The sequence below is a fragment of the Mangifera indica genome, chromosome 9, assembly GCF_011075055.1.
Source record: "Mangifera indica cultivar Alphonso chromosome 9, CATAS_Mindica_2.1, whole genome shotgun sequence".
Taxonomy (NCBI): Eukaryota; Viridiplantae; Streptophyta; class Magnoliopsida; order Sapindales; family Anacardiaceae; genus Mangifera; species Mangifera indica.
This window is the reverse complement of record NC_058145.1, coordinates 7687477-7699104: the sequence shown is the minus strand read 5'-3', so window position 1 is coordinate 7699104 and position 11628 is coordinate 7687477.

Genomic DNA, 11628 nt, shown 5'->3' with positions numbered 1-11628 from the left:
TGTTTTATAGCCAAGAGTTTGCTTGAGAGGTTAAAGTTGCAACCTGTTAGAATAGCCCAGAGGATTATGATTGAGTTGCCTGATGGAGGGTCAGTCATTAGTGAGATGATGCTACTAGGACAGAGTATTATGATTCAGGGTCGACAGTTACTAGTGGACCTGATTGTGTTCGAAATGCCAGATTTTGACATGATTTTAGGGATGGACTTTTTGGGGAGATACGAAGCTGAAATTGATTGTAAAAAGAAGAAAGTGAGATTTAACCTAGACTCTGGAGATCAATTCGAGTTTGGTGAAGGTCATATCTGGAGTCTGATGATCAGTATGTTAAAAGCTAGTAAAATGTTGAAAAAGGGGTGTACAGGATATTTGGCTCATATAGTGAGCAAAGTTGAGTCAGACCCAACTATTGAGGAAACACCAGTGGTACGTGAGTTTCCAGATGTGTTTCCAAGTGAGCTACCGGGATTAGCTCCCGAGAGAGAGATTGAGTTTAGCATAGAGTTAGCACCTGACACAACACCTATTTCAAGAGCACCCTATCGAATGGCCCTTGCCGAGTTACAAGAATTGAAAAAACAGCTTCAAGAGTTATTAGATCATGGTTTTATCAGACCGAGCCATTCTCCTTGGGGAGCTCCCATCCTATTTGTGAAAAAGAAAGACGGGTCTATGAGAATGTGCATTGATTACAGAGAGCTAAATAAGGCCACAGTTAAGAACAAGTACCCGTTACCCAGGATTGATGATTTATTTGATCAGTTGAAGGGATCTGTGGTCTTCTCCAAGATAGATTTGAGATCTGGTTATCACCAGGTGAGAGTGACAGAGAAGGATATACCCAAGACAGCTTTCCGAACGAGGTATGGCCACTTTGAGTTTGTAGTGATGCCATTCGGATTGACAAATGCCCCTGCAGTATTTATGGATTTGATGAATAGGGTATTTCATGACTGCCTGGATAAATTTATTATGGTATTCATTGATGATATCTTAGTATATTCTTGCAGTCGAGAGGAGCATGAACAACACTTGAGGTTTACCCTCCAGAGATTGAGAGAAAAACAACTGTATGCCAAATTCTCGAAATGTGAATTTTGGCTAGATAGAGTTACCTTTTTGGGGCATGTGATTTCAGCAGAGGGTATATCAGTGGATCCCAGTAAGATTGAGGCAATAGTTGAATGGTAGAGACCAAAGACAGTCAAAGAGGTTCGTAGTTTCCTGGGTTTGGCAGGGTATTATCGAAGGTTTGTGGAAGGATTTGCCAGATTAGCTAGACCTCTTACAACCCTCACGAAGAAAGCAATGCCATTTCAGTGGTCAGATGCCTGTGAGACAAGCTTCCAAGAATTGAAAAGAAGATTGACTACTGCTCATGTGTTAGCACTTCCAGAGGAGGGAGTTGAGTATGATTTATACACGGATGCCTCACACGGTGGCTTAGGAGCAGTGTTGATGCAGCGAGGCAAGGTGATAGCATATGCCTCAAGACAATTGAAAGAATTTGAAACTCGATACCCCACTCATGATTTGGAGTTAGCAGCGGTGGTTTTTGCTTTAAAAATCTGGAGACACTATTTGTATGGGGTAAAATGTAATATTTATACTGACCATAAGAGTCTCAGATATTTCTTCACTCAGAAGGAGTTAAATATGAGACAGAGGCGATGGCTCGAGTTAGTAAAAGACTATGACTGTGATATTAAGTACCATCCAGGCAAGGCTAATGTAGTTGCAGATGCCCTCAGTAGAAATGTAATGATATCACAACTGACGGTCCAAAGAGAAATTCAGAGAGAGATGGATCGAGAACAGATTGAGCTTGTAATTGGGGCCCTCACCAGGTTAGAGATTCAATCCACTCTCCTAGATGAGATTCGAGAGGCTTAGACACAAGATGAATGGTGTCAACAGAAACTTCAAAAGGTTCAAGAGGGTCTTGAGACAGATTTTCAAGTATCGAATAAAATTCTCAAATTCAGAGATTGAGTATATGTTCCCCAGATAACTGATTTGAGACAAAAAATTCTTACAGAGGCTCATAGTTCTCTTTACACTGCCCACCCTGGGGGTGTAAAGATGTATCAAGATTTAAAAAGACATTTTTGGTGGTCAGGCATGAAAAAGGATATAGGTGAGTTTGTTACTAGATGTCTCACCTGTCAGCAAATTAAGGCCGAACACCAGAGACCTGCAGGGTTACTTCAGCCTCTACCTATTCCAGAATGGAAATGGGAGCATATCTCCATGGATTTCATTAGTGGACTCCCTAGAGCTCAGAATGGATGTAATGCTATTTGGGTGATTGTTGATAGATTAACCAAGTCAGCTCATTTCTTGTCCATCAAAGATACTACTACCACAGATCAGTTGGGGAGATTATATGTTAGGGAGATTATTAGATTACATGGTGTACCCAGGACCATAGTATCTGATCGTGATACAAGATTTGTATTAGCTTTCTGGAAGAGTCTCCAAAGATCCTTGGGTACTAATTTGGCATTTAGTACAGCCTATCATCCTCAGACAGATGGTCAGACAGAGAGGGTTAATCAGATTTTGGAAGATATGTTGAGAGCTTGTTGCCTAGATCATAAAGCTACGTGGGTAGAAATGTTGCCCTTGGTGGAGTTTGCTTACAATAATAGCTACCAGACGACTATTCAGATGGCACCTTATGAGGCATTATATGGTAGGAGGTGTCGTTCTCCTCTTCACTAGGATGAGATAGGAGAGAGAGATGTGTTATCCCGATCCCTTGGGCCCGAATTAACCTATAAAATGATTGATGATGTCCAACTGATCAGACAGAGAATAAAACAGGCTCAAGATCGACAAAAAAGCTATGCAGATCATCGACGTCGAGACTTGGAATTCAATGTAGGTGAATTTGTATTTGTAAAGGTTGCTCCATTCAAGCATTTGATGAGATTCGGAAAGAAGGGAAAGCTAGCTCCCAGATTTATTGGTCCATATGAGATACTTAAGAGAGTTGGTAAAGTGGCTTACAGATTAGCCTTACCAGCGAGTATGGACCGGATTCATGATGTATTTCATGTCTCATCGTTAAGAAAATGTCTTGGTGATCATTCCCAGGTTGTGAATACAGAAGATATTAAGTTATCAGAAGACCTTAGTTATGAAGAAAAACCGATTCAGATACTTGGCAGAAGAATCAAACAACTAAGGAATCGACAAATTCCTCTAGTAAAAGTCTTGTGGAGAAGCCAGAAGTTAGAGGAGGCTACTTGGGAAATGGAGCAAACCATGAAGGAGAAGCATCCAGAGTTATTTTTGTGAATTCCGAGGACGAAATTCTTGTGAGGGGGAAAGAGTTGTAATACCCTCAGGTATATTTCAGGGGCAATTACGTCTTTTGACCCTGTTTGGAAATATTTCCAATTGTATGTGTGTTTTGAGATATATATAAAAGTAAAATAATAATAATAATAATATAATAATAATATATTGAAAAAAAAAAAAAGGAAGAGAAAAGTCAATAACCTGCTCCCTTTACCTTTTGCTTTCCTTTTTCTTTTTTCCATCGTTCTTTCGTCTCTTCCAGAGAAGAAGACAATCTTCTTCCTTTCTTTGCTGCACAGTGAGTAATTTGGAAGGCTTTTGGAAGATAAATAAGAAAAAGAAAAAGAAGAGGAAGCACTTGGAAGCTTTGGTAACCAAAGATCTCCTTCTTTTCCCTTTTATCTATGTTTATATGCATATTATGTGATTATGCTAGTGTGTTTTGGTATTGATTTAAAGTGGCTTGGTGATAAAGGAAGCAAAATAAAGAGAAGGAAACCAATTTGCAAAGATCTGACTTGAAACAAGGTAAGGGGAATCATTATTGATATGTTGCATGTTTTAAGCTTTTGATTCCTCGGATCTATGTTATAAATGGTGATTTTGAAGTTGAGGAATGTTGTTTTGCCATCTGGGATGTCTATGTGTGTGATTTGGTTTAAGGCAGAGAGTTGCATGATATTTACAGTTTTTGCCACTGAGTTCGTCCCATGTTTTGGCTGCCTTATTGAATGAATTATGAGTGCTATTATATCTTGTTGGAAAGCTCTTTGAATCCTCTTTCCAATGATATATAGCTTGTATGAATTAGAGATCATTTGGACTATTAAAGATTGTATAAACCGAAAGGACTGTTTTACTAAAGAAAAACAGGGGAGGCAGTTTTTGCCACTGACTTTATCTGTTGTTTTGACTGCCTGATTGAATGAATTATGAGTGCTATTATAGCTTGTTGGAAAGATCTTGGAATCCTCTTTTCAACGATATATAGTTTGTATGAATTAGAAACCATTTGGGCTGTTAAATTGTATAAAAAGTATGCTGCCCTGCTAAATGTCTGTTCTATGAACAGTATTTCGTAATTTTATCACTGAGTTTAGCTCATGTTTTGACTGCCTTATCTATTGAATTATGAGTGCTATTATAGGTCGTTGGAAAGCTCTTTGAATCCTCTTTCCAATGATATATAGCTTGTATGAATTAGAAACCGTTTGGGATGTTAAATTGTATGAAAAAGAAGGTTGCCCTGTTAAATGACTGTTCTGTGAACAGTGTTTTGCAATTTTGGGCAGGAAAGAAAGAAGGAAAGAAGGATAGAAGGAAAGAAAGAAAGAAAGAAAGAAAAGGAAGAAGAAAGGAAAGAAAGGAAAGGAAAGGAAAGAAAAGAAGGAAAGAAAAAGAAAGAAAAAGAAAGAAAAATAAGAAAAAGAATTTAGGACTCAAGATTTAGGGGTTGTCCCAAGAGTAATGTCTGGTGAGTTATGAATAAAATTAAATGGAAGCAAATGTAGTAAAATATAAGACCCGTATGTATGCTATAAACTATGAGGGGGCACTTTACACTACACCGCCCGCAGTAGGGCACGTCCGCAGTAGGACACGTCCGTAGTAGGACATAGACCCCCAGTAGGGTCCGCTCGCAGTAGAGCATGCTCGCAGTAGAGCTTAATTCAGAGTCAGAAATAGTGTAGTGAAAGAAAAAGAGCTTGAGCTTAAAAAAAAAAAAGTGCCAAATCCCTATAGTTAGCTTCCAGAAAGTATTAAATAGACACCAGATGGGACAAAGTATAACCCAAATAGTAAAGAGTGAACTAAATTACCCCCTCAATCTCTTATAGAGGTTAGGATGTGGTGTTGAGTCCCAAAAGTGAGTTAGAACAGGAAAAAGGGATAGTTTACTTAATTTTTCCCCTTACTGAGTGTTCTTATCACTCACTCCCTTTTCTTTCCTGATTGCAGGTACAGGTGATCGAGGTAGCTGCGAGGCAGGGTCAGGTCAGCGTAGGTAGATCCTGCTGGAGCAGGTTATCTCTGGTTTATATTACATGCATACAGTGGCATGTTTTTATCGACTTTTGACTTTTTGAGATTATGGTACAGTTGCATATGATTACTCCTTGTTTTCAGATGCTTTCAGATGAGTTTTCATATGAGTATATACATCTTTTGTTCGCTTCCAGATTTTCAGTTTTCTTGGAATACTTTCTAAACACTTTTAATGATGCATTTATTTTAAAGTATTTAAAAAAAAAAATAGATGCTACGAATATTAATTCGTAACATTTCTCCTTCGATGGATAGTACTTCTAGGGAGGGATGTTACAGGGTGTGTAATGAAATGTTAGAAAATTAGAGGTGGCATATTGATAGTTAACCATGTATAAAGGGATTAAATGAAATTGTAGAAAAATACGATGATCATTTTAATATTGGTAAATGTTTATTGTAGATTTTTTTATGATAAATGTTTAATTTTTTGTCAAAATTTTTCACCATAAGATTAATAATTAAAATGACTAGATATATTGTTGTTTTGTTTCCAAGGAGAATAGATCCAATATTATCAAAGAAATATGTTGGAGATTTTAAAAAATTGGTTAAAATTCTTTTTAGAACAACACTTAAGGGATTTGTCCAACTTTTGAGTAAACAATATGGTGTTGATCCTATTTGAAACTACATTCAGTTATGCATGAAACAAAAATAATCAAGCTCGACATCTCTATAAAGATCGAAAATGATGAAAATATGCAAGACGTTATTGACATGTCACAATACTTCAAGGAACGTATTTTTATTTTTGTTATATGTATTATAATCCAAGGACATGAAGAAGAAGAAATTTGTGACAACAATAATAGTGAAGTGAAAAAGGAATTTGCTAGAGAAAACTTGATTGATTTCCATAATTATGCATTCTATATTGCTGTTGAATGAGTTAGTGGAGACAAAGAGAAAGTTTTAGATTATAGTGACTTTGAAGGGAATGAGATGACTGATGTTTCTTTTGATGAGACAGACTTGGGATATGTCACATGTTAACTGTGATATAAATAGTCTCTAGTTTTAAGATCCTATTATAGGTGGCAGAAATTATTCTAGATAGTTTTTTAATAATGTTCCCACATATCCATTTAAATGGCTACCTGATTTTGCTCCACAATCTTCAACATTATCAAGTGATGTAGGATCTATCAGAGAAAGGAATGTTGTAAAACTTGATAACATTTTTAATGATAAAAAACACTTGAAAGTTATTGTGGACTAATTTGCCCTAAAGGAAGGATTTTAGTATAAAGTGCTTAAGTCACACATGGGGAGTGAAAGATTTAGTGTTATGATGAAAAATGTAAATGGTTTCTATCGAGAAGAAAAGTAAAGCCCAATAAAGTCTTTCCAATCCGTAAAATGAATCTCATGTACACATGTTTAGTAGACCAGATAAAGTCACATCATAGACAACCTAGGTCTTGGGGTTTAGTTTAATTAATGAAATCAAAATTTGTGTTGATTAATCATATTTATCGACCTAAAAAGATCATTATCAATATTGTTGATAGGCATAAAATTGATATTTCATATTCACAAGTTTGGCGGGCAATAATTTGGGCATTACATTCATTGATGAGTTTACTGGAAGAGTAATTTATGTTTTTATTCAATTATTGTTATAATTTAAAATTTGCTTGTAATATCTCTGGTCCAATAACCTGACCCACTGTCAAAATATTTTCTACTTCGGACACACAGTCCATCATGGTTTTGTTTTCGGGCTTTACAACCAAAAACGCATCTTAACAAATGGTATCCTGTCTGTACCATTGGACATACCCTTAGACAAATTCCATATCGACAAAGCACCATAGAGATGTTGGATCTGTCTGTACTCTGTCTATGTATCCCACGTCGATTAGTGGTGAAAGAATTTGACTGGTTAAATAGTCTGTAAGTTCCCTAAATTGTTAAGACGCGTTTTAGGTTACAAAGCTCAAAAGCAAAACCATGATGGACTGTGTGTCTAAAGTGGACAATATCTTGACAATGGGCCAGGTTATTGGACCAGGGATGTTACAAATGGTATCAAAGCGGCTCCGCATGTCCTCTTGAACGATAGTAGGGCAAATCTCAACGAGGACGCTGAGTCCCGTAAGAAGGGGTGTATGTGATACCTTTGGGCAAATCCCACATTGACAAAGCACGACAAAGATGTTGGGTCTGTCTGTACTTTGTCTATATATCCCACATCGGTTAGTGGTGGGAGAATTTGATGGTTAAATAGCCTGTGAGCTCTCTGAAATGTTAAGATGCGTTTTGGGTTACAAAGCCCAAAAAAAAAACCATGATAGACTGTATATCTAAAGTGGACAATATCTTGACAGTGGGTCGGGTTATTGGATCAAGAATGTTACAAATGGTATTAGAGCGACTCCAAGTGTCCTCTTGAACGGTGGTGAGGCAAACCTCAGTGAGGATGTTGAGTCCCGTAAAAGGGGGTGTATATGATACCCTTAGGCGAATCCCATATCAACAAAGCACAGAAGAGATATTGGGTATGTCTGTACTCTATCTATGTATCTCACATCGATTAGTGGTGAGAGAATTTAATTGGTTAAGTAGCCTGTGAACTCCTTAAACTGTTAAGACGCATTTTAGGTTGCATAGCCCAAAAGCAAAACCATGATGGACTGTGTGTCTAAAAATAGACAATATCTTAATAGTGGGCTAGGTTATTGGATTAGGGATGTTACATTGCTAATCTAAAAACTGTGATAGCTATAGAAACAGATGATGAACATCACTTTCAATATTTGTTCATAGCGTTGAGTTGTTTTGTCCGTGCATTTAAACAATATCTTCAACCTATGATTTGCATAAATACTGTTTTCCTTAAAAGTCAATATCTGAGACATTTATTTCTTATAGTGGCCTTCAATGGTAATAACCAAATTTATCCAATTACTTAGGACGTCAGTAAAAAGGAAGATCATAAAACGTGATGTTAGTTTTTAAAAAAGCTTAAAGATTGAATTAATGAAATACTAGAGTTGATAATAATTTTAGACCGACATCATGTTATATATTCTGCAATAGCTGAAGTCTTTCAAAATCATAGAATGACAAACATAAAAAAATAGATCTCACTTTCAAAAACTACATGTCATAAACCTCTATAATGACAAACATAAAAAAATAGACCTAATATTCAAAAACTATAAATCCAATTACCTTAGAATTGTAAAAATTGAAAAATTGATCTGAAATTCGAAAACTACATGTCCAATTACCCTAGAATCATAAAAACAAAAAATTAATCTAAAATTCGAAAACTACACGTTGAAAACCTTATAAACCACAAAAATCAAAAAATAGATCTGAAATTCAAAATCTACACATTGAAAATCTTAGAATGTGAAAAAATGAAATAAAATTTGAAAACTATGCTTGAAAAACCCTAGATTTAGACAAAATATCAATTTGCACCTTTAACATTTTCTCACTATCCTATAGGTCCTAAATATTTAGAAAGTCAAGGGACTATTTCCTACCCAAAGTATGTTGTTTTCCTAAGTTTTCCCCTTTTAACTTTGAAAATCTCATTTACCCACCTATAGATGGTTAAAATTAATTGAATTCGTTAGTTATATCATCCCCCCCCCCCCCCAAACCTTAAAAACTAATAATTTTTCCCAAACATTTTCACCCTAGAGTTTTCAATTTTTCAGATTCAATTTTCCTATGATGTTTCTTCCTCTCCAACGACCTTTAAGTGGCGTTTCTTCCCCTCCGGTATAGTCTCTTTTCGGTGATTCTTTGAGGCATTATCATCGACGAAGACTCCTTATCGACGAAAAGTCTTTCTTATCGACAAAGAACTTTTCTTCGTCTCTAGACAAAGACAATTTTTCTTTGCTAGAGACAAAGACGACTCGTCTTTATCTTGACGAAAACAAGTTGTCTTTATTGATGACGATGCCTAGGAGAATCGCTGGAAGGAAGCTACACTAGAGAGGAAGAGACGTTGTCTAGAGGTTACTAGAGAGGAAAAAATGTCATCGAAAAATTGAAAACCCTAGAAGAAAAATGTTGTTTTTGAAAACTTGGGTTAAGGAGAAATTATTAGCTTTTAGGATTTAGGGGGAGAGGGGAGAATGATATAACTAACAGACTTAGTTAATTTTAACTATCCATAGATGGGTAAATGAGATTTTCAAAGTTAACCAGAGGAAACTTGGGAAAAAAGCATACTTTGGGTGGGAAATAGTCCTTTGGCCCTCTAAATATTTAGGAAGCCATGCCAAAAAGGAAGAGACATCGCTTGAAGGTCATAGGAAAGGAAGAAACATCATCGGAAAATTAAATCGAAAAAATTGAAATCCCTAAAAGGGAAAATGTTATTTTTGAAAACTTAAGTTGGGGGAAATTGTTAATTTTTAGGGTTGAGGGGGAAAAAATAAAATAAAATTTAAGTTTATTTCTAATAATATAGACAAAATAGCAATTTTGCCCTTAAAATCATTAATTTTAACCCTTCACAGTTAGGTAAATGAAATTTTCAAAGTTAACGGGGGGAAATTTGGGAAAAAAACATACTTTGGGTGGGAAATAGTCCTTTGGCCTATTTAGAAATATCAATTTGCACTTTATCAATTTCGACGTCTTTTACAGGTCCAAAATGTTTAAAAACTAGTAATTCCCCCATAGGGGGTCTGTAGGGTATCACTTTTTAAAAAATCAATATTTCCCCATGCCCCGTGGTTTTCCCGTGCTTCTTTGTGGGACACTGTTCAAAACTTGCAAATTTTCCCCCTCTTTTGGGGTTCCCCCATAGACTCCCTAGTGTAACTATTGTCAAAAAAATCGCATTTACCCCCCTCCCCTATGTTGTTGATTCAACCTGGGGATATTTCTCAAACCTAAGATTCCTTGGGTTTGTGTATATCCTCCAAGGTGAAGTTTCAACTTCAAAATCGGTCAATTTTTCAACCAAAATTGTAGTTTTCGACTATCATTTCAACAACAAACGATTGTACACCTATTTAAACATAGTAGCCCTAAACTAATTCTTCCAAAATAACTAAGAATCAAGCCATAAAATCAATTGTTCAAATCCAAAAACCTTAAATTATAAACGGACTAAATCTTACTCTAATCTATCAAATCTAAACATAAAAATTGATTCAAACAAGATAAAGGATAATTTACTCACCTTCGTTATCATTTGCGTTGTCAAAAAAGTCAAAATTCCATCTAAAAGTAAAAAAATCCGTCACCTATGAAAGACTCATGGGAATTTGATTTTGTGCACGGTTGAGCTGGGAAAATATAAGTGAGGATATGAATTCATTTGGGTTTAATAATTAAGAATCAAGCCATAAAATCAATTGTTCAAATCCAAAAACCTTAAACTAAAAACAAACTAAATCTTACTTTAATCTATCAAATCTAAACATAAAAATTGATTCAAACAAGATAAAAGACAATTTACTCACCTTCTTCATCATTTGCGTTGTCGAAAAAGTCAAAATTCCATCTAATAGTCAAAAAATCCGTCACCCATGAAAAAATCATGGGAATTTGATTTTATGCACGGTTGAGCTGGGAAAATATAAGTGAGGATATGAATTCGTTTGGGTTTATATATAAGGGCATTTAAGTCATTTTAAGTAAAAGGTCATTTTTGCTTAAGTATAAAAAAAATGGGGCAATTTCACTTAAACCCTTGATATTTAGGATAATTAATTTAATATCTCTTTATGTTTTGTTTGTTTTAAGTTTTTTTTCTTTATTTTTAGTCTTAACTATCTCATGTACTTAGAAATAGGTTTGAATTATGTTAAAGATTATTAAAATTGTTTTTGGATTTAACATTTTCTTTCAAAATTGAATAATACTTTGTTTGCACTCTAGTAAAGGCCTGAAATATGTTTGAAATACGAAAAAGATTAAGGAAACAAGCCTGTAGCTAGAGCCTAAAGCATGAAACCTGAGCCTATAAAAAATTTCAAGTCAAGACCTAAATATACTACGTATTGTTTAATAAGCCCAATTAACAAACCTATTTGTTAACATTTAAAAAATATATATATATAGTACTTTTTACACTCAGTTTTGACAAAAGCAATGAGTCCATTGTCGATACACTAGCCCTATTGGCTCCTATTAGAAAACCCCTTGTCAAGTGCTTCTAAACAATATTCAAGAGCATAAGATGTTATGCTAGCTCTACCAAGGCAACACTCTAGGTAAACATTTGTAATCTCCAAGGTTGATAGCTCTAATGGTGTTTCCTCCTCGAATAATAACATGATATATAACCATAAT